Source organism: Apteryx mantelli, chromosome 1 (genome assembly GCF_036417845.1).
Source record: "Apteryx mantelli isolate bAptMan1 chromosome 1, bAptMan1.hap1, whole genome shotgun sequence".
Taxonomy (NCBI): Eukaryota; Metazoa; Chordata; class Aves; order Apterygiformes; family Apterygidae; genus Apteryx; species Apteryx mantelli.
In genome coordinates, this window is record NC_089978.1 from 173,083,522 (window position 1) to 173,110,920 (window position 27,399).

A 27,399-nucleotide genomic window follows, 5' to 3' on the forward strand; every position below is an offset into this window, starting at 1 on the left:
AAAGCTACCTAACCAACAAGAGACAGCCATGATATATGCTCTCCAAGAATAATGGAAAGAAATAATCAGATGTACAAAGCAACATTTGGATTTAAAAATTGGGGTCTTCTGTGAGAAATCACAATCATCACGGCATATTTAACAATGGGCACTCTCCTATGGAATATTGTGCCTAGCTTTGATGATCTTACCAAAAAACGATTTTAAACTTTTGAAAACAAAAGGGGCTGCTGCGCTGGGAGCCCATGCACATAATCTCAACATTAGCTGCATCTTACTTCTGGGATGATCCTCTCCAATTAGGCAGTAAAGTTACACATCCATGACTTGCGAAGGCAGCCAGGAGAGAGGGGAAGGAAGAGAAAAGGAGAAGATCACAGTTAGTTGTCAGTTTTGCCGATATTACAACAGAGGGATAGCGTAAGGGTCAAAATACACCACTTGTTACAGATTTCTCCAAACTGTTGGAAGCAGCACTTTAAATATTGCTTTTTTGTTCACAGCTCAGAGTTACCATGGACACTGCACAGATGCTCACAGCGCCCGGGAGCTGTCGTTAATATACCACGTCACCATCCGCGTGGGTTCCCAGAGACGACTGCAGGTGGTAACTGGCATCTGCCGTTGGCCGTTTCCTTGACCCCCTCTCAGACAGGTGATGCGAGGTGTTGGCCCACTTGTGGGTGCCATGGCTGCCTCGCTGGCGGCTCGACTGTCTCCCCTGGGAGGGGGAGGGGGCTGGTCATGTGACCACACAGCCCCCTGCAGAGCTGTGCGCTGCCAGCCGCCATTTCACCTGTGGCAGCAGCGGGGCTGCGGCCATGTCGCCTCAGCCCGTGACATGGCGGCCCCCAGCCTCTCCGCATCCTTCCTGCCGCTGCCCTCCCAGGGGCTCCAGCGGGGCGCTCTGCCCTGTGGTGTTTTTTTATCTGAGGATCCGGGTCAGGTTGGCCACCAGGCCACAAAGGAAAGGCAAGTACAAACTCTAAGATGTGAGATCTGAAAATTGTTTTTGCTGTCAAACATTTCTTCATCTCTTAAAAAAAATAGGGGAAAAGAAAAAGAATGGTAGTGGTGGAAAGGTTTCCTTGCAAATGCTCCCTCTATCCACCTCTCCCCACACCCAACCATAAAAGTTTACAGTGGAAGGGGAGCTTTGATATCCTCAAATATATTAAGGGAAGGAGCTACTGAATGCTAAAGCAGCGTGACTCTTCTTCCCTCTCTCTGTAGAGACCAAAGAGAGTGAGGGATATACAGCTGACCTTGCAGTGATGTAATTTTGTTAGTGATACCTCCTGTGGCAGCTTTAATTCCAGGAAGAGACTGGAGAGGTGGGAGGGTCATTCCTCTTCATGCAGCATCTACTTTCAGAGTAAAATTCACCCCTTTGCCAAGAAATGCTGGTTTTATTTATAGAGACTTCTAATATACTGGGCCACAATCAGCTCTCTGAAAAGGGTCAGCATGAGTCGTAGGCTTGCAGTACTGTAGAAAAATCTGCTATACTGTCCTTCAAGTTGGAATAAATAAAACTTGTGGTAATGTGCTATCGTATGTGTAAGCTCCTGGAGGTAGATGATTTTTTCCTTTATTGTGCTATGAAAGGTTTCCATGTTAACAGAACAATCAGCTTTTTTTTTTTAAGCATAAATTGGCATCTCTAAGCTGCTCAGTGTGGGTGAACACTGTCACTACTGCAGTTTTTTGCTGCAGGAGACTGTGGAGTGAATAAATAAATGCTCATTTCTAACATCCCCCTCCTCCTCGAATCTATCATCTATCACTGAATGAATCAGGGAAGTCAAGCACCGTTGCCTCCCTCTTAATCCTTTGACACATCCATAGCTCACATAGTCACATGACAGCTGAATTAATTCGATTTTCTTTTAGAGACTGTTTGATCACAGAATTTCATTGCTGTAGCAGAAACTTGCTTTATTATTATTGTTAATAATAATAATAATAATAACAATAATGACAAAAGTATCAGCAGCATCAATGCCACAAGTGAAAAGAACTAAGAAATGAAAATAGGAACTGAAGATCCATCATGAGTGTTTCAAGCACTAAGTGTGAAGATGAGTTCATGAAGCATCTGACTGGTATTAACAGGGATATTCCATCATACTGATATAGAAATCGAATCAAGATTTCACCAACACTGTCAAAAGTTAATTCAGTTAGTGTGATCTCTGAGTTCACATTCACTATAAAATCAAACTAGTCCTGATCCAATTCTCAGTCAATAAATAATCTTCAGAGATCAGGAGGGGAAGTCTTACAGGTTAGTGCAAAATCCCTTTTCTTTTGAACGTGTCAGGTCATGAGGGGTAAAACAGATTTTCTCTTCTATGAGTATTGCAGAAATGGAAGTATCAGATAAAAGCACTGACTAGAATAGAAGGCACATATAATCTAACAGGCTATCTTTAGAAATTTGGAGATAAGTATTTTGCAGTCTCGCCTGGCCTTTTTCTCTCTGAAATGACAGCAAACTGTTTTTGGTGCCCTCTGTCACACGTTTTACTCACTGCTAAACCCTGTAGTCAAAAGTTGGCAGATGTGGCTTTTTTCTAGCTTTGAGTTTTGCAGGCATACAATCAGGTGCACTCCGTTGGGCAGTGAGACTTCTTGCTGTGGGGAGGACTCTTCCTTTTTTAGGTCAGCTGGTATGGATGAGTGGGCAGGGAATTGAGAAGGTCAGCTCATCCTGAAAAGAGACTTCCTTCCACAGAGCACAGAGATCTTATGCAGATGCCTTATTTGGCCTAGTTGAACACAGGCTTTGGACCGTATGATGACTACTGGGACCTTTTGTGTTTTTCCCACAGCTTCAAACACTGTAACTGCTCCTCTATTTGAATTGTCTAAAGAAGGCATATACTTCATTTCCTCGATCAGACAGGCTGTAACAGACATCTAACATGATGGCACCATTGTTGGTCTGTCCCCTCATTCTTACCCCATGTTAGTTTTCCACCTTCTTCCCAGCTTCCGAGTTTAAATTCTGAGCCATGAAGGTACACCCACCACTCAGCCCTTCCCTTGTTCATGTCCAAGATGTGGGCTATGCTGGCTTTTGTATGAACAATTTTGATGTCCCATTTTTGTTTTGCTGCAGATGTGCCAACCATTAAGTTTTGGCCTTTGCTTACAGCTGCTTTTCTTCTTAATATATAATTTCTTTGTGAGGTATGACAGGGAGCTGGGACAAGGAGTGTGGATCATGGCGTATTGACTGTCTAGCCTAGGATTGGGGAGGGTGCCATCAGTCTCTGATCAGCTGCCTTAATCTTAACACAGAGGATAAGAATGCAGGGAGCTAGACATCTGAATACTTTGTGCAAGGAAGGGTGGTGTTACTTTGAAGGACCAAAGAGATCTGCTGTGAGGACCGTTGGGGAAGGACCTGTAGGCCTTGGGATCTTGATGGCCCATCAGGAGGCAGAAGAGGCATGGCCATTCTCTGAGTAAAGTGTTTCTACCAAGAGCAAAAAGGCAGGGGAGAGGATGAGTTCTGAAAGGGGCATGTGAGAAGGGGCTGGAACAGCAGCTCCCAGCTCCGTACAGAGAGTGAGGTTTTCATGATGATGGCATCCTTCTTGCAGGCTGTGATCAGGCTGCTTTGCCCCATCTCCCTTGCGTTTACCAAGTTTTACTCCCCTGAGCCAGGGCAACTACTTATACAGCAACTTGCTGCCATTCTTCCTCTCTCTCCCGCTGTATCTTCTCATCTCTTAGCTAAGCAACAAACAAGTGTTGAGTAACTATGCCTGCCCAAAAAGGACCGTGGGTTCAGTGTTACTGGGCAGAGTGGGTGAAGCAGGTAAGCTTTAGAGGGTTCAGGAAGGGTCCCCAGCCAATTTTGGAGAAGGGAGGTAAATAGATGATACCAAAATACATTGGGAATCTATTCCTTTATAATCTACCCATTGCATTTATTACAGTAGAAAAAGACATTCCATATAATCACACCCTCATTGCACTGAGCCCATTCCTGGATGCTCAGCATGTTCATGGCCCTCATCAGTGAAAGAGCAGACAGCGTTTCAGATGCAGGAGTTACTCTGGGTGCCTCATTCACTAGCAGAGGGTGCAGAGGGCTGTGTGTGCGCACAGCCACCAAAGAAACTGGTTCTCATAGAACCATGGAAGAGGTTCAGCTGGGTAGAAGGGCTTACCTTGTGCAGGAGATCACACAGAGCAGAGCAAACAGCTATAATCTGGAGGATTAGGGAATGTTGGTATCACCTCTGTCACACAAAGCCTGCTATCTTGCTACTTGACATAAGAGCTTCAGATTTCACATAGGCTTCTTAGCTTATGCAGTGGTCCACCGACTTGTAGGTTTCAAGCTAAACCCTTTGGGGACTATATGACAGAATCACATATTCAGTAAAGGAATTTCTCACCAAAGATAGAAGTGTAAGGGTCAGTGGAGAGCTACCTTTAATGCACCATTTTACCCACATTCCTGACTTCACTTTTGCAAGTTTTGGATTTGATCAACGTTTGTAGGCCAGACAGCATTTTCTGCCTTCTTAATCTGGTCCCTTGCTTCATCTATTTGCTCTGTTATTAAGGGAAATCATCTTTTAAAGCACATTCCATCACCTTTTTTCCCTCTAGGTTTCAGAAGAAAGCTCCTGGCTCCCTCCCTCTCTTTCTAGCAGTGGTGAGTTTCTTTCCTTACAATCACTAAAATTCAATGTCCCTCCTAGTAGAAAATATTTTGTTGCAAAAGGGACAATATGTTCAATGGCCTTTGCCCTGGTGTCTCAAATGCAATCTTTCCATTATGAATCAGTCTCAAGTACAAAAGAAATGTCCTAATCCAGAAATGAGGGGGTTTATAATTTGACACAAACATATCCCCAGTCAATTTCACGGCATATTCTAAACAGTCTGTGGTATTTTGGTTGGTTGGTTGGTTGGTTGTTTTGGGGTTGTTCACAAAATGTACTGTGGCAAATGTACTGTCCTATTCATGGCATAAGATGTAGTCATAACATGCATCAAGTTGTTGTTTCTGGCTTTTCCAAAGCAAATCCTATCTCTCGTATTTATCAAAGTTATTTTGTAACTTTTTTCCCTTGGAAACTGTGGCAAAAAGAAACCTTTACATTTCATTGTTTTGTTAAAGCATACTTTGTCTTCTGAAATAATTGTTCCTCATAGAACAGATCTGCTTATCAAATAGCATCAGTCATCCTTTTATTATAATGAAAAAATACTCTTTTGCTTCTCTGTCTAATTTTCTTCATGTTTAAGTTCCCTGTAGATACCATTAGTTTTCCTTCTTCGGTTATCTCAGAATCTACTCTCTTTTATCCTTACCATCAGAATTCCATCCCGCTCTCTTGTGAGCTCTTACTTCTTTCTCTTTTCTGTCATTCCATACCCAGTTTGAAAACTTCATTCTCAGCTCTTAAATGTATTAATGGTGCGATCCTTATCCAAAGCTCTGCTTCCTGTTAACACAGTCCATTTTTGTACTTCCTTATTACAACTTTTTTGCCTTTTCTTTGCTTCACCTATTAATGTTAAGCATCATCCTTCATTCTCTTTTTCGTAACCTGAACATCTTTTTGCTTCTAATATGCCTGTATGTGTCTAGTAAGAGCTCTGGGAGATGCCCCAGGATGCATACACTTACATTTTATTTTGAACTCACTAGCCATCTAAATGAAGCACAACTTTAATTTTTAACCTGCGCACATGCATTGCAATACCACCTGATTTTCTCAGATCTTGAACAAATTGCACTTGCAGTATTTCCTCCATGTTTGTTAGTAGATGTAAAGCATCTAGTCTGTTCACTCAGCTGCAAATTAGGAATAAACTGTCAATTTCTTTCATAGGAGAAAAAAAATGGAAGACATAATTTTCTGGTATCTTTAGGTCATTTGAAAATCTTTTAACCTCTCCCTGAGTGGAAAATGGATGACAAAAGGGACTACTCTCATGGTACCTTTGAACACCTTGCTGATGGAAAATGGAGGCACTGCTCACTGCATGAATTGTTTTTGCTGAGGTCTTAAGAACTACAAATACGACCAGCAGAATGCTTTACTAGAAGGTGAATATATTGCATAGCAGAGAGAGGCAGGAGTAGGGAGAAAAATGTTATTGACAAAAAATTTGGATTTTTCTCCCCCTCGCAGAAAATCAGCGAGATCAGTTTTTATTCAAGAAACATGTATATTATAGACACATGCACTTCTGGCTCAACAAATTCCCTTTTTTTTCCTCCCCTTTTTCCCAAGCTAAAAACTGTGACCACAGTCGGTTTCTTCAGCTTCACTGAAATGTTCTAAAAACATCTGTGGGAGAAAAATACAGCTTTAGACCAGATTGCTTTAAATACTACTTGCTAGTTAGTGGCACTTTAGGGACTAAGCTAAGTAATAAAGAGAATCACCTCATGTGAATTGCCTGTTTACCAAGAAAGTGGCTACTGAGCGTCGGCCTAGAACAACTAAATATATGCTCTTTTCACTAACGTTTGCTGTCACTGGATGTACTCTTCTCTTCTGTACTCTAATTTCACTCTGAAATTATTTTAGTTGTTATATAACTCCAGTGACTGGTAAGAGGATATACAGGCTTTTGCCTTATCTTACCAAAATCTCATATGGGTAACTCCTGATCAAAATTTTATCAATGATATCCAATATCTAATTTTTCTGGAAGCATTTGTGAAATGGATTGTTTTTGCAGGCTAATTCCCACACCCTGAATGTTGCTGGTGACCAGTCCACTGTCTTATAGTTAGGTCTGTTTTTCCCATGTTGAGTTGAGCTGGATCGTCACAGCAATCTTTCTTTCAGTTATCTTCCCACTAGGGATGACTCTTCCATAAAGGGGCATGACTTTTCCATAAAGTCCTCAGAAAGGAAGATACAAGAAACACACTTTCTAAGAGCTTGGAGCAATTTTCGTGATGTGTTTATGGTAATCTTCCCGGATGTGCACAGGCTGTTGAAGACACATCCAAGGACTCTACCAGCAACCAGTTAATGCACCATTCTGTAACTTATTATTATAATAAAGTTTTTCCAGAACAAGAAAGGCATGTCTCCTTTTAGAATGAACTACAAAAATTTGCATCAGCTGAGAAATTATTTTAGGATGTGTTTTATAGTATATTGTTGGGCCCTCATTCAGTAAGCCTTCTTCATGTACATACTTATGTTTGGGGAATCGTAACTGATAATGTATTTGATACCTTATACATCATGTTTACTGTTAGAAACTTTGTTCTGAAATACTTGAGGAACATATATTGATGATAACACAATTCTGACACTCTTACCCTTAAACTAGAATGTCTGAGCCTACTTTAAAGAAGAAAAATCAATCCCTTTTCTGACTAGAGGATTAGGATAGGTTTATGGAATCACATCTGCTTGATAGAGAGGATACTGATGCATCAGCTGTAGACCTCATTCTTTTCTAAAGCTGTTGTATTGAAAATATGTCTACTTAGCTTAAGCCATCTGTAAAAATAAGTTACTAGGTACAAATAGCTACATGATTGCTTAAGTTGTATTTTGATGCTGTGTTTTGATGATAGACAATAGTTCCAGTGTTTACAGAGGTCCTTAGTATAAGCCTTAGTAAACATACACAACTTTACCCCAGGCAGTGAACCATGGCTTATGTTAATTATTTTGAAAACTAGCTTTCTAATTTGATTTAAGATAACACATGCATACCAGTGAGATTTGAATATGAATCTGGATGCTACTGCATGTTTAAAAGTCATTGCATTTGCCAGATGTCTAGAAGATTGATTGCTTTTTATTTTGATATCCTTTAGTCTGTGCTTTTAAAATGGAGCTTGTTAACTATCATGTATCAGCTAGATGCTCAGTCCAGAAAATTTATGTGATTTTGTGACATAATTAATGGCATATGTTCACAGATCTACATAATGAAAGCACCATGTTTGACCCTGTCAGCACATAATACTTTTCATTCTTTGTTACCTTAGTTAGACCCAAAAAGGCAATATACAATCAAATACCTCAGTCTTCAAACTTACATATGCATGTTCTTAACTTCACTTACTTGTTAAATGCTTCTGAATTCACCTGTCTTGATTAAATTATGTGTATGAGTTAAGCTAAATACCATGAAAACAGCATCTGCAGGACTGAGTCCACATGGCTCTGGATAATGGTAAGTGCATGTCTTATCACTTTTATTTTGTTGTTGTTGTGGAGATAAAATATCATGAAAGATAAGCAAATGTATCATTAAAATATATGCTGTGGTTCATGTATGCAGCATGCAAGTGTTGAATATTCATTATTCTCATAGATATATATCCACTCATATCAACCTGCCTATATCATCTGAGCACTAATCCACAACATAGTACCCAAACTGAGCAACAGATTTAAAAATGATACTGGATCCACAAATTAATAGACAGAAGCTTATTAAAGAAATGAGATGTACATAAGAATAAGGTATCACATTCATAACAAATGCACAGGATCTTACAAATGGTAACATTTTAAACAGAACATTTTGAAGAACATTCTGCTCTTTTAAAAGCAAGAAACAAAAGTCTTGATTTTTTTCCAGTTTTGTATTTTATTTTATAATGAATTCATGGAGCTTATTAATGAAAGAAATGGTAATTCTCATAACCTTGAGTATTCTCACTAATGAGCAAACTGGCTGGTGCTGTGTGCTGCACAGTCATCTGTATCGCTGACCTTCTGGTGTTACCAGGTCCTCCTGGCAACTGGTTTACATGGTGATTTTATGATTTGAAGATAAATCTTATAGGAAAAAGATGATTCATATTTTGTTTTCACTCTGGGCTGATCTGAAAATGCAAAGCCAGGTTTGCAGAAAGGAGTTTTAAGGCACTAAACCATGACAGTGTCCTGTTTTTCCTTCTTCAAAAGAAAACCTTTGTTATTCTCTTTGTTTTGAACCACAGATGAGATTTGAGTATGTTCACTTACCCATGTGGGGTAAATATCATAAAACTTCTGGGACAGCAGTTTTATTTTTTGTTAAGAGTTTTATTTCAGTCTTAAGGTTAACCTATCAGTCATTAAAGCACATTTTTGAGCATTTTGAAAGAAGTGGAGGGAAAGCAGAGACTATCAGAGGAGGAAAAGGAAGAGAGAATATGTAAGAGCAAATTGCATCAAATAGCTTACATACACTCTTTTTCATTCCATATAACTTTAAGAATCTAACTGAAGTGCCTAAATTACTGGCATAGTCGTTATACAGTATATGGAGTAAATGGGCATATCAGCTTAACTGAAATTTGGACAGGTATCTTCTTTGACTAGGCAAGGAGTTGTGGTCAATATGCTTTATGTGCCTCATATAGGTGCCTCATATAGGGTAAGGTCAAGCAGAGGCTGCAAGTTGGATCTGCAGTGCATTAAGTGAAACTCCTGTCAGCTTTAGTAGAAAGGTTCCCTAAATGCAGTTAAGTTTTAGTTCACTGCTTGTTTTGAGGGCCTAATCAGAAATAGGAACACCAAGTAAAAGAAGAAAAAGTCTGGTGAATAGACATTTAATCCTGATTATTTTAATACTCTCTTACTACCTCTGGATAAGGCATTCTGGCCTTCAAAGTGGGTATTTTAGGGTTATTTTTGACTAGAACTTGCTTTTACAATATTTGTGTCTGAGATTTATATATACGTGTGGCTGCCCTTTCATCTCTCAAGTATAAGTTGTCCAGTGAAGACAGACTGCAGTTATCCAATTGTCAAAAATAGGTTTTGCTGGATCAGGCACATTCTCAGTTGTCTGTGTTGTTTTAAGACTTAAATATAGCTTACTGAGTTCCACACAGGAGCTATAACATGAGTGAGTGTTTCTAAGTTAAGATTCCATTGAGAAAATGGACTTTATCTAAAAGGAACAATGATGTTCCTTCAGAATTGCCAATTTGGCAAATACCTATGACATGTCCTTTACATAACAGCAAATTTGCCTCAAGCAGTGTCTGCCTGAACTCTGGAATTTCCAAGAGACTCAGATATAGCTTGAGACTGTGACTTGGAGTGGGGGGAGGAACACATGCATATATAAAGTTTTGTGAAGGTATTTGAGAGGAGACACATTTACTAAAGAAAACCATTTTTATTCCATGAAACTGCACTGTGTTTGATTTCTGTGGTTTTGGAGAACTTTGGTTTGTATATTCTTCTGTTTCTCTATTAAGCAAGCAATATTATTACTGAGGCTAGACAGAAACACACTAACTAGTAGTGTGATTAACAGACCAATCTGTGTTTGTAAAATTAACCTCTGACATATCTTAATTGGCACTCATGTTTCTAGTTTTAGAATGCAGCCTGTTTAATTTCATTCCATGTTGCACCTTCACATAAACACCACCAAACCTCATTTGGAAAGGATAAAAGAGCCTAAGAGATATAGAGATTTCACATCTTGGTACAAAACGAAAACACTTTATGGAAGGAGAAATGCTGAGCACTGGTACAGTTCTTAAAAAAAAAAAAAAAAAAAAAAAAAAAAAAAGTTTTGCAAGGCAAGCCCCATGATAATACACACAAGCAGGTATTTTTTCAACAGCTCAGTCATCTGTTTCATGGTGAGGGGCAACACTTGTCAAATTAATGTTAGGTTTGACTGCTTTGGAGGCTCGTATTTCATTTTAACAAGATGTATCTAGTGCAGTTACAAAGCTGTAGTGAAATTAGCTTTTAGACAAAGAGCTAGTGGAGGCTTCAGATGCAAATTCAGCCGCAACGTAAACGGGAGTGTCTATGCAGCCACAGGCAATGTCTGTGTTATGCAATATGGTAGTAGATCATTCCGTCTGATACTAATGCAGAAGAAGGCTAGATCCCAGCTCTCCTCTAGTAAATTCCTGCCTAGCTCTGTACAGCACCGGAGATATATTTTGAAGTGGCATCAGTCCTCCTGAGGAACAAATGACACTCACAAATACTGAACAAAGGCGCTCTTTAAGACCCTGAAACAATGAATAGCTACTCGTATGCTTTCTTGACTCACATGGATAGTCAATGGACTCCCACATGTCAGAAGGGAAGCAGGTGCACAAATCTCTGCAGGTCTGTGTTTAATCCAGCTAAATGTAGCTATTTTTACTCCTTTGCCCTGCAATATAATACCATTAAGTTCATTTTATCCTATTGTCCACGTTTTCAGTGTTACTTTGAACACAATGTAATTCTGATTTGAACTTCATGTCTCATTTTTAGTAAATTAATACCTTTTCACCTGTATTTCTTATTTAATTGTGTGGGCAACTGCTACAAGGAAAATTTTAAAGACCATAAAAATGAGAAATTGGCTGAAGTGAAAAAAACAACAAAAATACAAGCATTATGACAGCTCTCTCCTGTCAATCTGTTGAAAAGCGGTAGTGCTGTTATTCATACCTTTGACTCATTCAGACATCCACAGTTAAATAGCATCTTATTTCGCAGAGGTACATCATTAGCTACTTTTTTAGTGAAGACAAGTGTGTTGAAGCTATGCCTCATGGTCCTTATTGCTTATTTATTAATGTATTCATGTTAATTTACATATGATTTGTCTAGCCAATAACCTATCTGAGCACAAATATATCTGCATGTATACCAACTAAATACCACAAGAAAATACTATTTCCAAAATTTTCAAGAAAATGCCCCAAATAAAATAGTCTGTACAAACCTCATGCATATTAGGGAACTTTCATTTGTGCACAAAAATCCTTGTGAAATCAATAGAATTCTCTGCATAAATATGAGAATACCATTGTAAAGGTTGAGCAATGACCAAAACAATGTCCAAATATGAGCTCTACATGTTTTTCTTAAACCTAAAATTTAGTTGTCTATTTTAGGTGGTCATTTAGTCTTTTTCAATATTCAGTACAAAAGGACAGATAGAAGACATGTCATCCCATCTAGCTAAGACACTTACCTATAGATGGGCTGAAGTTTCCCATCTCCCTCCATTTGCTGCAGAGGGAGTAAGAAAACTATTTAGATGGCTTAGGTGAGATGAATCACCACCAACATGTACCAAAGATTAGCTTTTATTCTTATGTGCCTTGACCAAAGGACAAATAAAAGCATCTGTTGCTTTCTTCATGAGTAGCAAGAACATGAAGTGAACTTGGTTACAAATTATGTATCTATTCCCACAGGCATATACACAAAAATGTGGCAATGATATACAGACAGTATTCTATCAGCCACTCTCAAGAGATACACTGAGCATCCTGCCTTCCCAGATTTTGCACATTTCCAAGAAACATCCTGTGATATTACTTTGTATAACTGATGACAAGTTTGAGGCTTAAAAATCTATTAATATGCCAGTTATGGTCAGCTGGTGCACTTTACTTACTTAGAAAAAGCAACTTCTTTTGCTCTGTCTTTGTAACTAATGCATGAAGCCAATGGAATCAATGGATATGACCTGCTGGTTGAATGATCCCCTTCCCCATTTAGAATTCAGGACTTTTGGGGAACACTGTTCTCGAGCACCCCAAGTCAGTTTCTTGCAAATTGCATTTGCATAATAAACATAGAGATCTGCGTTAAATATGGAAAAGTGCTATGAATTCCCTCTTCCTCAGAGAGAGCTTTCTGAGTTACTGTTGCTATGGCATCCTTCAGTTACTTCATACCCACTATTGCAGGAGTTTCAACAAAATCCTTACACATACAAGCAGGTGCTTTGATTTTGGAATTGCTCACATGCTTTAAATTAGACATCTGCAGAAATGCCTTGCTGAACAAGACCTCCTGTCTCTTTTTGCTTCTCTTTTCAGCTTGCAAGAAGAAGAGATATGTAATAAATGTTCTTCATACAAATGGTTCACAAGCTATAGTTTCTGATTTATAGGCTGGATATAGGCTGGATTTTGTTGTTAGCAATCATTCTGCCTAAACTGTAAATAGCTTTATGTGCATATTGTATTAGGACAACATGATGGCTCAAAATGCATTGTAGAAATTCAGAATTCCTGTGCTGCTGTAAAATTATTCTAGAAAATCAGAGTATCACAGAAACTAAGGCTGTGATTTTATGAGACAATGGATTCAACCAGTTTAAAGTGTATCTGCCTTAAAAAATACATTGTTTCAAGGTTTGTTTTTGTTTCAGATTTCTGTGTGTTTGTTCAGAGTATGGCCATACAAGCAGCTGTGTTGTCAAAACTGGGGGTAAGAAACAGTTGGGAAGGAGAAGTGAAGGGCAGAGGGAGGTAAACGGTGCAGGAATGCATCAAGGTAGTATTGCTGCAGGCAGTTTTTTTCATGTGAAATCACAAACAGGCTGCAGAATGCCTAGGAATGTCACTGAGTCCATCCCTTTTCTCAAGATAGGATTGCGCTTGACAGCTAACCTGTTTTTAAAGACTCTGAATGACAGAGATTTCAAGATTGGTCTAAGCAATCTATTCGTATGATTAATTACCTTCACCTAGATATAAATATCAACAAATATGCATAATAATACCAGCTCTATGATTACTACTACTGTTAATCATAATCATTATATCCTTTAATTTAGCTGCAAGATTTCTCTTTTTGTTTTTATTAAGTGTGAGCATTGGAACAAGGGGCATTGCTAATTCTAGATTCAGAATTAATTTCTGTCAAAAATCTAGTGATCCATTCTGACCGTATAAATAAATATGCACCCTACAAAATACAAATATAATAAGTAATAATTCATTAATAATCTGCATATTTTTCTTGTGTGATAATCTTATTATAAAGAGCAAAAATGATGTAATCCTGCTAAAACCTATATAAAGTATTATGGGCTTTAGAAGTAATTAATTTGATTCAAGATGAAACCATTTGCTTCTTGCCTATAACATACATAAATATATATACTTTTACTGCATTGGAGATGGATTCCTTTCAACCCCAGTCTCCAATCCCTATTACAATTCTTCAGCAATAAGTAGCAGTTCTAAATCTTCCCAGTGGTATTAGCAACAGTTCCTGCTGTATTAATAGCAACTTTCATCATTCTTAGTTTTTCTTCGTATGAAGATAAGCTACATATCTGGAGGAAATATCCAACCAGCAAATTGTGGCATCCTATGGTAAGCTGCAAAACCAGGTGACAAATTAAAACATGTCTCAGGACTAAGGAGACTAGCCAGGCTTAGGCCAAGAAAACTTCTATGCCATAACATTATTAATGCATTTTGCATACAGATTAAAAAAAAAAAAAAAAACACTCCAGTCAGGGTTTTGGAATTTCCAATCTGCTCTTCACACCTATTAGTCCATGTATCAGCACTGCCAGCACTAAGGAATTAAGGACTGTTTATTTTAACATATCTTTTAAAGAATCATTAAAATCACTGAAGCTCCTAGAAGCCTCAGAGAATGCAGTATGTGTGTTTACTATTTGACAATTAGTTCTGATGACTGGCTACCTGTCAGCATGTTAGTCAAATGACCATTAGTAGGCCTGTCCTGTAGCTGAAAAGAGGATACCCAGGGAACTGGTAACACTCTACAGAATGATTATGCCGGTAAGGTCAGTTGTCCAAGTAAACATGTTAAGTCTACCAGCTGTCTGGTGTCTGTCAGTTTGAAGAACTGGCCATGGCAGAAGTCAGTTTTGTGTAAATAAATATAAGCAAAATTTTGAAAACATTGGGCTTCTGAACTCAGATCCAGATAATTTAAAAGAGAACATCTGAAATATGTAGTTAAAATAGTCACTTTTATCTTTGTTTTAAGGCTATTCTTGACATTATCGTCATCATCACTGCTCACAGTTTGGGATTCACAGGATTAAAAATGACTGTTTTGAGAATGTGATTAATATGGCTTTGTCAATTAGTACTTTCATGACACAAGTAGGAAATGAACTGCTGAAGAGGAGCCTTTAAAACTGTTTACCAAATGAAGACTCTTGTTGCACTGAGATCTGACACAGCCATACAACCTTCATTCACAGTTTTCAGGGAACTTTCATCAATTTTCTGCTTCCCCTTGCAATTCTATATATGCATTTTCTTCCTAATATAACTTAATTTACACTGTGCTTGACATAGGATAAAAAGGAAGGTCTCTTTTGCTGTAGGTGGCAGCACTAGCTTGTCATAAATGTTGATGGATTTCCTTCTCTTGAAGGAAATAGATAAAAAGATACTTGGGCAGATTATGACTTGCATGCAAACTAATTGCGTTTAAAATTTACAGATGATCAACTCTGTTGGTCATATAGCAGGTTCCTATAATATTTCCAAGTGATTTAAAGATTTGCTGGGCAACAATGAAGTACATTTACAGTGCCTGAGGCCATGACTGTAAAGGTAATATATAGCCAATAAAATTATAAGTTAGCATATTACATTAAGAAATAAACTGAACGCTTAGTAAACTGACAGAAATAAGACCAAAAAATGCACTAAGATTATTCATTTAACAAGCTCAGTAAAAATGTTCTTAGCTTGTTTGGCCTGGAGGCTAAACTAATAGTCAGGTTTTCCAAAGTTATTTCCTTAGGTAAAAGTAGGAACAACATATTTCTTTGAAGCAACCATATTTATTTGCAAAGAATGGATACTGAATCCTGTTTTCTAAAATATCACAGGTTTGGGGGGGAAAAGAAGGAGGAATATTTTTCTTATTTCTCACAGCTTCATGAGCATTTCGCCTAAAAAACTGTTTCTTTTTGCTTTATCCAGGTGTGCTTGCATGTTTTATTAATTGCCTGGCTGACTTCTGCTCACAATGATAGACATCCGCTTCCCTCCACAAAATAATTCCTAATGATACCCCTCCCCAATCCAGCTCAATAGCTCAAAAGTTTTTTATGTGAGCTATGATTTTGGAATGGGTCCTATTGTTTCAAGGAACTCTGAAATTAAATGTGTCTTCTTCTTATATGAGTAATTACTGTCAAACTCACAAGCTTCAACATTGCTCAATGTCTAGTATAATATCACTCCTTATTTCAGTTCCCATCACTGTGCAGAGGCAATCCAAAATGACAGTGTTCTGACCAAAAATCCAAGAAGATAAATATTTTACATATTATGATATTATGATATAAGTTTAGCTAGCTTTGTGTTATGTGACATATCTTTTGGGATATCTTTTATTAGCTCTCATCTCTGTAAGGTTTTTTCTCTCTCTTTTTTTTTCCTTTTTGCTTGTCTGCCTTTCAAAGAGCAATTATATTTATACAGTATCTATATATAAATATAGATATAAATATATCTTTATACATACAGATATATGTATATATACATATATCTGAACATGTACATTGGTTTTTTTTTCAAATTTTAGAGTAGCAATTTAGAAAATTTTAAGTTCTTAGAAAGTAAGCAGCAGGAAGAAGAAAAAGGCCCTATTAATGTTCTAATGGAAGAGAGAATGTCATGTCAATGTACCCTTACTGGACACCTGAGAGCCCATGCAAGAGAGATGTTACATATGTTCTAACTGCAAGAAAAGCAATAAGCAAAGTTTCTACTGTAGTAGCCAAATGAGAACCCATTCCTCAGTCAGTGTTTCTCACATTAATTCTCTGGTGCATAGTAAAATGCAAAATACAACCAGTTTTTTCCTACTAGTGAAGGTAATTGTACTGTTTCCCTCATGTACATTTTCTGATGCTTAGTTGGGGTGATTAAACTGAAATCATGGCTACAGTTTTTGTTAGATTCATTATAAAATATAAACCAATCAGGAGACACAAATCTACTGGAAATCAGACTACATTAGGGGCTTGGGGAACTATTTGCTTTTCTAACAAGAAATTCTTCCAAACTTAGCTTCCACAGCATCAGTTTCTAGAATACTGAAATTCTGTCCTGCTGATATAGATGTTCATTACAGATTATGGTGTGCTTTGTCCTGGCATTCAATTGTGTGCTATCACTGCACTTTTCCAGGTCAGTACTATAAACAAATTCTACTAAAGAAATCAGTCTCTAGTTCCTATTCCTTTTCCTCTTTCAGTTGTGTTCTAAAAACACAGCCTTTCCTTTGAAAGTTTCCTCACCTAATAACCATTAAAGATTCTTCATTGTATTGGAAGTTATTTTCCTATTTCTTCTAGCAGAGGCATTAACTTTCTGAATGTCATTATCCTATATCGCCCAAATTCTTTCATTCTTCCTTAGGTATTTTAAGTAAGAACTATATTGTAGTCTTTAACTTTTGACAAATACAGGACATCCGGGGACACACTGTACCACACTAGGGGCCACTGCTTTATGAACCATCAATGGAAAATAAGTGTTCCTAGTACCTTTGATAATGCTTTACAAGAGTAGAGAACTAAAATTATGACCATCAAAGCCAAGCAGAGAAATTCTGAGCAGAATTCATTTCCTGAGTCACTGCTTGATACTAAGAAGGAAGAAAATTTTAAATATTATTGTTGTCAGACTTTGACTTCCATCATAAACCATGATTTACATGGCTGTTAATTTCCATTACTCTTCTGCATCAGAAAACATGCATCTGCAAAGCAAATACATTAATAAATTCACATTCTCTGCTATTTTTTCATATGCAGTTGCACCTGAGATAGATGTCCTATATACACTAGCAAACCTATGCCAAGGAGATAGCAAGATATTGCCATCACAGAAATTGCTACAGAAAGGCACAAAAGAAGGCTATGCAGCTAAGAGCCAAGATTTTCAAAATTAAATGCCAATTGTTAGGCTTCTACATGCACATTTAGGATTCCTGCCTGGTTTTTCAAAAACTGCTGTGCACCAACGACTCCCATTAACCTCAATTAGAGTAGCACTTAAGCTCTGTTGTTCCCTAGAGGAACAAGACCTTTACCAGGGGGTCCCTGTCTTTTCAGATATTTGTTACATTGTTGCTACGGCTGGCATAGCTCAGTTGCAGTTCTGTGTAATTGCTAAATATGGTGGTTAAAAGTGAATGAAAAAGCAGATGAAATTCAAATGTTCCTGTTTTTCTCTCCCTTCTTTCACTATATTTTTCCAGAGACTAATGATAAAAAAACAAGCAGGCATTTTAGGAGTTCATTTGAAAACTCACCCATAGACTGAGATTTTGATGCAAAACAATGGCATATTTTCATCTCAAAGAGGATGATTTTTTTCTCTGAGCATGTATGTGGTGCATGCAAATTCTGCTATTAAAATCTGAAATGCTACAATGGAGAAATTCTTTAAATACATTCTGGTTTACTGCAGTCCCTGCCAAAATTCTCCTTTGCAGCTTTATACCAGGCTGCTGTCAGATAAATCTCCAACTTGCCTTCTTCCAGAGGGTCTGTGCTGTACCAGCTACATCCACCCACTTTATCCTCAACTCCTTGACTCTGCCCGCTCCTATGACAGTTCCGTTAATTTCCATCTCCACTCAGGCTTAAAGCACTTTTTGTCCTCCAAAAAATTTAGCCATTACTTTCTCTTTTTCCCCGTATTTGTTTTAAAAATCCATCTCCAATCCTTTCTCCCATAGCCATTCTTTGACCAAGCAACAGATAAATTTAGAAAATTATTGTTGCAATTATTAATTAGGGCTTTGCTTAGGGAAGCAGGGAGTTCAATGAGGCACTGCTGAGAATCATTTAATTGACAGTAGACTGAAAACTGCACTAAGGCTAAAATGCAATTGCAGTTTAGGCCAAAAATGAAAGTAATGTTGAATCTCATTCTAGCTTGCCATTCTCATACAGACTTTTTTTTTTTTCCCCAAACCTCAGTGTTTTTGTCCAAGAGCTATGTGAAATGTGTTCTGTTGAGAACTGAGCAAAATGCAGTGCTGGAGCCTTGATAGTAAATTCATTTCTCTTGCCTTTCTGTATTTATTCTAGTCAAAGTTATAAGCCCTTTCAGGCAATGAATTTATTATCTATTACAGAATCACAGAATCACAGAATCACAGAATCGCTGAGGTTGGAAGGGACCTCTGGAGATCATCTAGTCCAACCCCCCTGCTCAAGCAGGGTCACCTAGAGCACATTGCACAGGATTGCATCCAGGAGCGTTTTGAATATCTCCAGAGAAGGAGACTCCACAACCTCTCTGGGCAACCTGTTCCAGTGCTCTGTCACCCTCACAGTGCAAAAGTTTTTCCTCATGTTCAGATGGAAGTGTCTGTGTTTCAGTTTGTGCCCATTGCCTCGCGTCCTGTCGCTGGGCACCACTGAAAAGAGTCTGGTCCCATCCTCTCGACACCCTCCCTTCAGATACTTGTACACGTTGATAAGATCTCCTCTCAGCCTTCTCTTCTCCAAGCTAAACAGGCCAAGCTCTCTCAGTCTTTCCTCATAAGAGAGATGCTCCAGTCCCCTAATCATCTTTGTAGCCCTTCGCTGGACTTGCTCCAGTAGTGCCACATCCCTCTTGTACTGGGGAGCCCAGAACTGGATGCAGTACTCCAGATGTGGCCTCAGCAGGGCTGAGTAGAGGGGGAGAATCACCTCCCTCGACCTGCTGGCAACACTCTTCCTGATGCACCCCAGGATACCATTGGCCTTCTTGGCCACAAGGGCACATTGCTGCCTCATGCTTAACTTGGTGTCCACCAGCACTCCCAGGTCCTTCTCTTCAGAGCTGCTTTCCAGCAGGTCAGCCCCCAACCTCTACTGGTGACTGGGGTTATTCCTCCCCAGGTGCAGGACCCTGCACTTGCCTTTGTTGAACTTCATGAGGTTCCTCTCTGCCCACCTCTCCAGCCTGTCCAAGTCTCTCTGAATGGCAGCACAGCCCTCTGGTGTATCAGCCACTCCTCCCAGTTTTGTATCGTCGGCAAACTTGCTGAGGGTGCACTCTGTCCCTTCATCCAGGTCATTGATGAATAGGTTGAACAAGACTGGACCCAGTACTGACCCCTGGGGGACACCGCTAGCTACAGGCCTCCAACTAGACTCTGTGCCACTGATCACAACTCTCTGAGCTCTGCCATTCAGCCAGTTCTCAATCCAGCTCACTGTCCACTCATCTAACCCACACTTCCTGAGCTTGTCTATGAGGATGCTATGGGAGACAGTGTCGAAAGCCTTGCTGAAGTCTAGGTAGACAACATCCACTGCTCTCCCCTCATCTACCCAGCCAGTCATTCCATCATAGAAGGCTATCAGATTGGTTAGGCATGATTTCCCCTTGGTGAAGCCATGCTGACTACTCCTGATCACTTTCTTGTCCTCCACATGCTTGGAGATGGCCTCCAGGATGAGCTGCTCCATCACCTTTCCAGGGATGCAGGTGAGTCTGACTGGCCTGTAGTTCCCTGGGTCCTCCTTCTTGCCCTATTATTTCTCAGTAAGTTACTATTCATGTGTAGCACTGTGAATATCGTAATCCTATGGAGTCCCCATAGAGTGAGACCTACTGTATGTTATGTATGATGCTACTTTCCCTGTATGCCTAAATAATAATTTGTCTCATTGAAATTTCAGAGATTCAATGAGAAAAATCCCAGCAAAGACAACAATAAAACTCTTATTTTCTTCAGTGGAGCCATGATATTATCCTGTATCAAAAAGAATGGAAAAATCAATGGCTTGTTCAGTGGGGAGAAATGAGCTTTCCTTTACTGATGATTAATATGTAGGTAACTGATCCCTGAAGAGACTTGGGCTGCAGAGTAACAACGCTGGAGCAATTCAGTTAAGATCAGTTGTTAATTCAAGTGTGATAGCAGCCTGAAATAAAATTCATCTCTCTCTGTCCCTTCCAAGGTCTTTTCTCTTATATTTGTTAACTTTCCTGTTGTTATATTAAATATTAGTCATTGTGATAAGCTTCAGCTCACAGTTTCATTAATTATCACCTAAAAGCTTAATCTTGACATGGGTGGAGTTTTTTTCTGCTCACTTTCACAATGCAGGGAGAAAATTGGAGGGTATTGTATTTTTCTAATGCAATATAAAGTGTGATACTGAACCAACCTTTCAGTTTCTCTTCCAAACGTTGCTCTGATTGTTATCTGAGCTCAAAGGGTTAACATCTTCCCAGGTACTTTATCTGAGAGTGTGATATAGGTAAACAATAGGCTAGCACGTTTATATCCTATAGATAGGTCAGTCAGATGAATGAACCGCTGAGATTCATGTATATTTGAATAGGCCTACAAAGGCCATATGGTCAGTGTGATAAAGAAGGAGCCAATCAAGATTAAGTGGCTATAGATTTTGATCAACTGTTGAGACTGATCAAAGACTCATCCGAAAAACTGATATGGTTTGAAGTAGGTTTCACTAGCCACTTCAGAAAGACTGGAAATTCACTGACTACAGGGAGAGGGAACAGGGGAAAAGACAGCTAAAGAGGATGATCTTGCACAGGGGAAAAGACTCTTGACAAAGCCCCATACAAGACTCAGAATTGCAAGGAAACTAGAGAAGAGGAGGCTGTGTAGCTTTTCCATAGATTTTTCTGCTCTGTATTTTTGTTCTGGCTGTAATTATGAACAGCAGTGGTAGAAATTGTTGAGACTCCTGGCTTCCTTGAGCTTCAATTACTCTGTATCCCTGGGGAGGTGTATTGTAAATCATAGTAATCACATGCCTGGACCTCTGGAAAATGAGTGTCCTCAGGTTATACATCTGGAAGAGAGACATTAGTCCCGGGACATTGGTAGTCAGATTAGAAATTCTTAGTCCTCAAGACTGATGTTAGAGGACCTTCAAGAAACTGTTCTCAAAAGGCCTAAGTCAGAGTCAGTGTTTGGACTTCACTGAGATTCAAAAAACTTAAAAATTCATGTGTGTCCAGTGGGAGAGGGAGCCAAACAGCAGCCTCCTGAATGATTAAAAAATGCTGCTCAATGAGGGCTTTGACAAAATGATGCAGTCAAATATCTTTAAAACAAAGTGTAATGATAGAAACATTATTTTAAAAGGAAAAGCAGCAGTTCAGCCTATGATAAAATAACAAAGCCCTTAAGCTCTGGGCAGACACCAAAGACCTCTGTTTCATTTTTTGGCTGTCTTCATTTTCTTTACTGTAAAACTAGCCTGTCTTCTTGTTTCTCCATTTGAGCCACAGCTATTTTAGAAATAATTGCCTCTCATAAATCTCTTCCTGGTATTCTATTTTTGCTCCCCTCCTTCACTGTCTACAGAACCATAGAGAACACTTTCATTAACTCATCATGTAAAAATAAAGAAACAAAAACACCAGCCTTCTGTTTACCAGTTTTTAAAAACTTACATTTTCAACATCAGGTATCCTCTTCCTTTATGACATTGCACTTTTCCCTTCTATCTATCTGCCATATATGGGGGTGGGGTTTGGTGATAGTGTTAAGCAATGGAAAGCAGTCAAGCAGAAAATGTAAATCATAGAAACAGTATTTATGGTAAGGCACTGGTTACATCACTTCGGAGCTGGTTGCATTTCTCCCTTGTGTCAGTGCGATGTTTCCTGGTTGTTTGATAATGTCAGGGAGCAGCAAGGGCTGGCTGCTCCCTACGGGATGGGAAGTCAGGAACCGAGCAGTGACGCCTCCTGGCAGGACAGAGGCCAGTCCCACAGTACCCATGCAAGGTGAGCAGGGCACACCCGGAGATTGCAGCCAGGTTCAACCAACAGTCCAGATCAGCAGGAAAGTCTGTGGTGATGGGTCAGGTCTGAGGTCAAGCCAGGAAATCAATCTGCAGGTCACGGTCAGGATCAGACCTGGTAAAGGTAACCGGGGTCAGACACAGCCCATGATGGCCAGACAGGACCACAGGGATGGGGACAAGCTGAGACCAGACCGGGCATTCAACCTGCTGGTTGGGGTCAACAGGACTGGTGGCCGGGAAGGGGCAGGACTGTGGGGGTGGGGGGTGGAAATCGGCAGTGCTGTGGCTTTGTGGGGCAGGGACTGATGGTCCCAGACTGGGCTGGAATGGGGCCTGGGCCAGGGCAGGGGTGGGGGGAGGCCCCAGTGGAGTCTGGGCAGAGCTTGGTAGTGCCCTCAGGGCCCTGACAGGTAATCCAGATCAGGATACAGATCCAGCTAAAATGTAACTAGATCACAAAAAGAAAAAAAAAAGTTGTTCTCATGACCTTCGTACTTTTGTTTGTACAACTTTAAAATTTGCTTCTGAAATATTACTCTTGGTGTGGCATATACGTATTTGTGTTGCATGCAAACACAAAGTTGAAGCATATTTTTGGGCACTTAAAGCATGCAAATTACCTGTACGTTCATTCCCTGAAAAGAATAAATAAATAAAGTTAACATATAGTTGCTAAATTTCCAAAGACCAAGAGATTCAAAGAATAATCTAAAAGTCTGATTGCCTGTTTTTAAAAGATTAAAATAAACATAAAAAATAACATTGTCAAGCAGATTCTGCTGGATGTCTCACAGGAACAGGCTTTCTCCTGTGTTTCAATGCCTCTTGTTTTAATCTGCTCAGAAAATTCAGTGACAGAATCATTTCCATTGCATTTCTGCCTGTGGCTCTTTCCAAAAAGCAAAAAACATTTCAGAAGCATGTAAAGGACACTTAAAATAAAAACTCAAAACATACACAAGTTTCTATAACGTCTGGAAAGGTCTGGGGGTTACTCTCTAAACCCTTTAAAAGCTTTTAATGTGAAATAAAGATTCAGCAGGCCATTTTCATTTGGGATAAAGAATTTTCAAGGCAAATATCAGAGCTATTTGTACAAGCTAAACAAATATTGGAATGTATAAGAAGAAACAGCCCCAAGGGAATCAAAGTTAATGTCATGAACCGTTACGAATCTGGAGGGAATAATGAGTGAGAATCTGCAAAAGCTCATTAAAGCTAAACATCCTCTGAATGTACTTCTATTGGACCCTAATTAATTCTGGATCTTTCAGAAACTCTCAGGAAACTGTCATCAAGCTGTCATAAAGAGGAACCATAAAGTTTAAAATGTCAACAGAATGATAAAAAAAAAGAAGCAACATACTGGTTCAAAGCCTAACTTAATAATAGAATGCTGGGACCCAGACTTCACCAAAATCTCCATTTTTACTAACCTGGTAAGGTCTGCGCTTTGAGTCTGTGTTCATCGTGATAGAGAAAATGATAGCTTCAGAAATAAAAGTCAGAAAGACACTGTGATTATTTAAAGATTTGATGTCATCATTGTTATTTTCTTTCTAGAATAATTGTACCTGGTATTCCCCTCAACATGCACAAGCAGGATTTTGGATTAGCCACAGAAGTGACTGTAACCATAGAATCCTTTTGTGACTTTACAAAGTCTGTTTTAAGAATTCAGGCGGCACCCTTCATCATCCCTTTTGAAATGAGATGTGTGGGGCCTGAACATGGTGAGTCTGCACTTAAGATGGCACTGTATTTTATACCATAGGTGTATATTTGGGATTTCACAAATGCTGAGTAGATATCTGTGTATGCATCAATGCCTGAGTCATACAGACAAAGCAGTACACAACATACACAATGCAGGCTCTGTCAGTAAAGCTCATGGTCACAGCAGACATCCCACTGCTTAGTCTCAGTATTGAGAGATTTTGCATTTGAACTGAAATACTGGATTAACTCCCTCACTCCAGCAGCCCAAGATGACAGAACTGAGGCTTTCTGCTGCGGCTGAAGGAACTTGGTTGAGACTTGGAGGACCGTGTCACAGCCTCAGAGAAGTTATTCCCAGACACGAGTCTCAGAGAAAGCCCAGACAGCCCAGAAGGAAGGAATGAACCGGGAAGGAATAAACACAACCTGCTCTGGAGAAAAAAGTCTCTCTTTGTTTCATTCTTACAGAGCTGTGGATTGAATTTAAAGGTGCCTTTTGTATTAGGACAGTGCAGTAGCACCTGTATGTGCCTCTGCCCTTTCCTGGGTTTAACTCCTCTAGGACAACTCAGTCAGATTCTAGGCTTGTAGACATCCCTTCCCTCTGTGTTTTGGTGAGAGAATTTGCATATTTCTTTTATCTTGACCCAGGTTAAATAAATGAAAGAGGTGCTTAAAAAAGAACTTAAGTGGATTTTAGGGGTGGACTTACTCTTGGCCCTCTCTGAGTAGACAAAGAAAACAGTTATGCCCAGTAAACTATCAAGGGTGGCAAAGAGCCATAGGTATTTCATCTGTTGTGAAGTCCTGGGACACCAAGCTCACTGTTGCTGCAGCTGAGGGAGGACTAGGTTGGCAGCTGCTATGGGAGAGGAGAGAGTAGCCCCTTTCAGAAGCAGAAGTCACATTCTCACTTCTACCCCTCTAGCAGCTCCTGGATCTGCAAACTCTAATTGCTATTATCTTTACTTCTTTTCTCCATTCTCTGGTTACAGAGACCCCCTCTGTTGTTAGGCAGCAACATTTAGTTCTGTATATCTTTAGAGATGCCTTGGACTACCTCTGAATTCATTGTTTTTGCCATATTAATTATAGGTGTAAGAAATTATCTTGGCTCCCACTGAGTACAATGGAAACAAGCCATTCCAGAGCTTCTATTAAGAGCCCCATCCTGGGGATACTCTGTGGGTTATCTCATCCTAAGGTCACAGAATCACAGAATAATTTATGTTGAAAAGGACCTGTGGAGGTCATCTAGTTCAAACCACATCTCAAAGCAGGACTGGCTTGGAAGTTGGGTCAAGTTGCTCTGCACCTTGTCCAGCAGAATTTTGAGTATCTCCAAGGCGGTGTCTAAGATGGGTGGAATGAAAGTGATGTTCTCTGTTCTGAGTATACAAGGATCCTAGATGGCTACCTTAGACTATATGTTAATTTTGAAATGGCTGTAATAAGACGAATTTCATTCCAGAATTCTAACTCCTTTATTGTACCCCTTGTCTGGCTGATGCAGCGCTCAGAATAGCAAAAAATGAAAATGTGACCTGGAAAAGCAAACACTAAAGAGAACCTCTTTGTGTAGCATAACTATAATAGAGGTGGAGAGTAAGTAATGTAAAATTGATAGGAAAGATAAGGAAGATTTCTCTTCATAGAAGGATTTGGCTTTGGGCTGAAGACACCCTGATTTCCCATTTCCTGGGCAATGTTCTAACAGTTAAGCTGTTAGATAAAAGGAGAGCACCTTCTTCTACATTCTATTTTGAAGACAAACAGTGTAACCAGTTCAGATCTTTGAAGGATTTTTTTGAGCCATTTGCACTAAGGATTCAAAGCTCAGGATCCTTTGTCAGGAATTGGTATTATTCTTTAGTTCTGCCTTAGTTGTCAAAGGCAGAATTTCAGCCACAGTTAGCATTTCTCAGTGCTTCACACTGGGCAGCTTCCTTCTCAGTGTGTAAATTTTTCAGATTGCCATTTTCAAGAATCTATGTTTGCTCATGCTTTTTATAAAGGGTCCTGGACACCTAGTTCAGGAATCAGGATTCTACTCAGGGCATTGCAGCATTAATTTACAGAGATGCTGAAGTCTTATTATATGCAACCCTTGACTATGAAATATTACAGTCTTCAATTCTTAACTACCAATTTAAAGTTTCATCTAAATTTTATCAGGATCATAAACAGTTTTACATTGCTACCATTGTTTTATCATTTCAGAGATTTTTAAAAGAACCTTTAATGCTATGACAAAGTAATTTATTCTCTATTGATGAATTATTTGCATCTTTACCAATGCTAAAGCAAGCGAGTAAGTATTAGAAGGATTCTTTTCTGCTAATCTGTTTCTTTAACTTTAAAGTAATTATCTAAGCTGGGCAGCAAAATGGAACATTTCCTGCAAGGGTCCATAAATGGACTCTGTGTAAGTGCAAGGGCGGATTACTTTGATATAAAGAGGGCCATTATTCCATGCACCTCTGGAAAGCTGCCTAACTTGGAAGTCTTGTAATCTGATTTTTATAAATCCTATTTAACACATTATTATTTTCTTTCTAACAGGCAGCACCTAAAGCTGTATCACTCTTCTCTCATGTTACCCCTTCTTTCTCATAACAGAATCACACAGTTCTACTTATGCATAACTTGTGAAATTGTCACCAAAATACTATATTATTATACATGCTATATTTACTATAAATCTAATCTTACATTCATTTTCAATCAAGAAGAATTAGAATCAAGAGGTGTAAAGGTATAAAGGGGTATAAAGTTTAAATGTTACAATTGTACCGACTCTCATATTTGTGTCAGGGTTCTTAAGATCCTTGGTCCTAAGAGATTCCAATTCTTCTTTTCCAACAGATCGTGCCTCTGTAAGATTTTGGGAGGTTTACTCTTTGGGCTGAAGGGAACTATGGGGAAAAAGAGAGAATGAGAAACTGGTTAACAGTTCATTGCACAAAGGTCCAGTGAACTCTAGTGTTATCAAGGTACAAAGGGCAGGCAAGGGAGGAAAAACACACATTAAAAATAGAAATGGAAAATAAGTTTTACATGTAATTCAAAATAAGTGATTTTTCCCAACTTAAGAATTTTTATATATCCTGAAAAACAGTTTCCAAATGATTTTTAGAAATGCATAGCTTCCTTAATTTT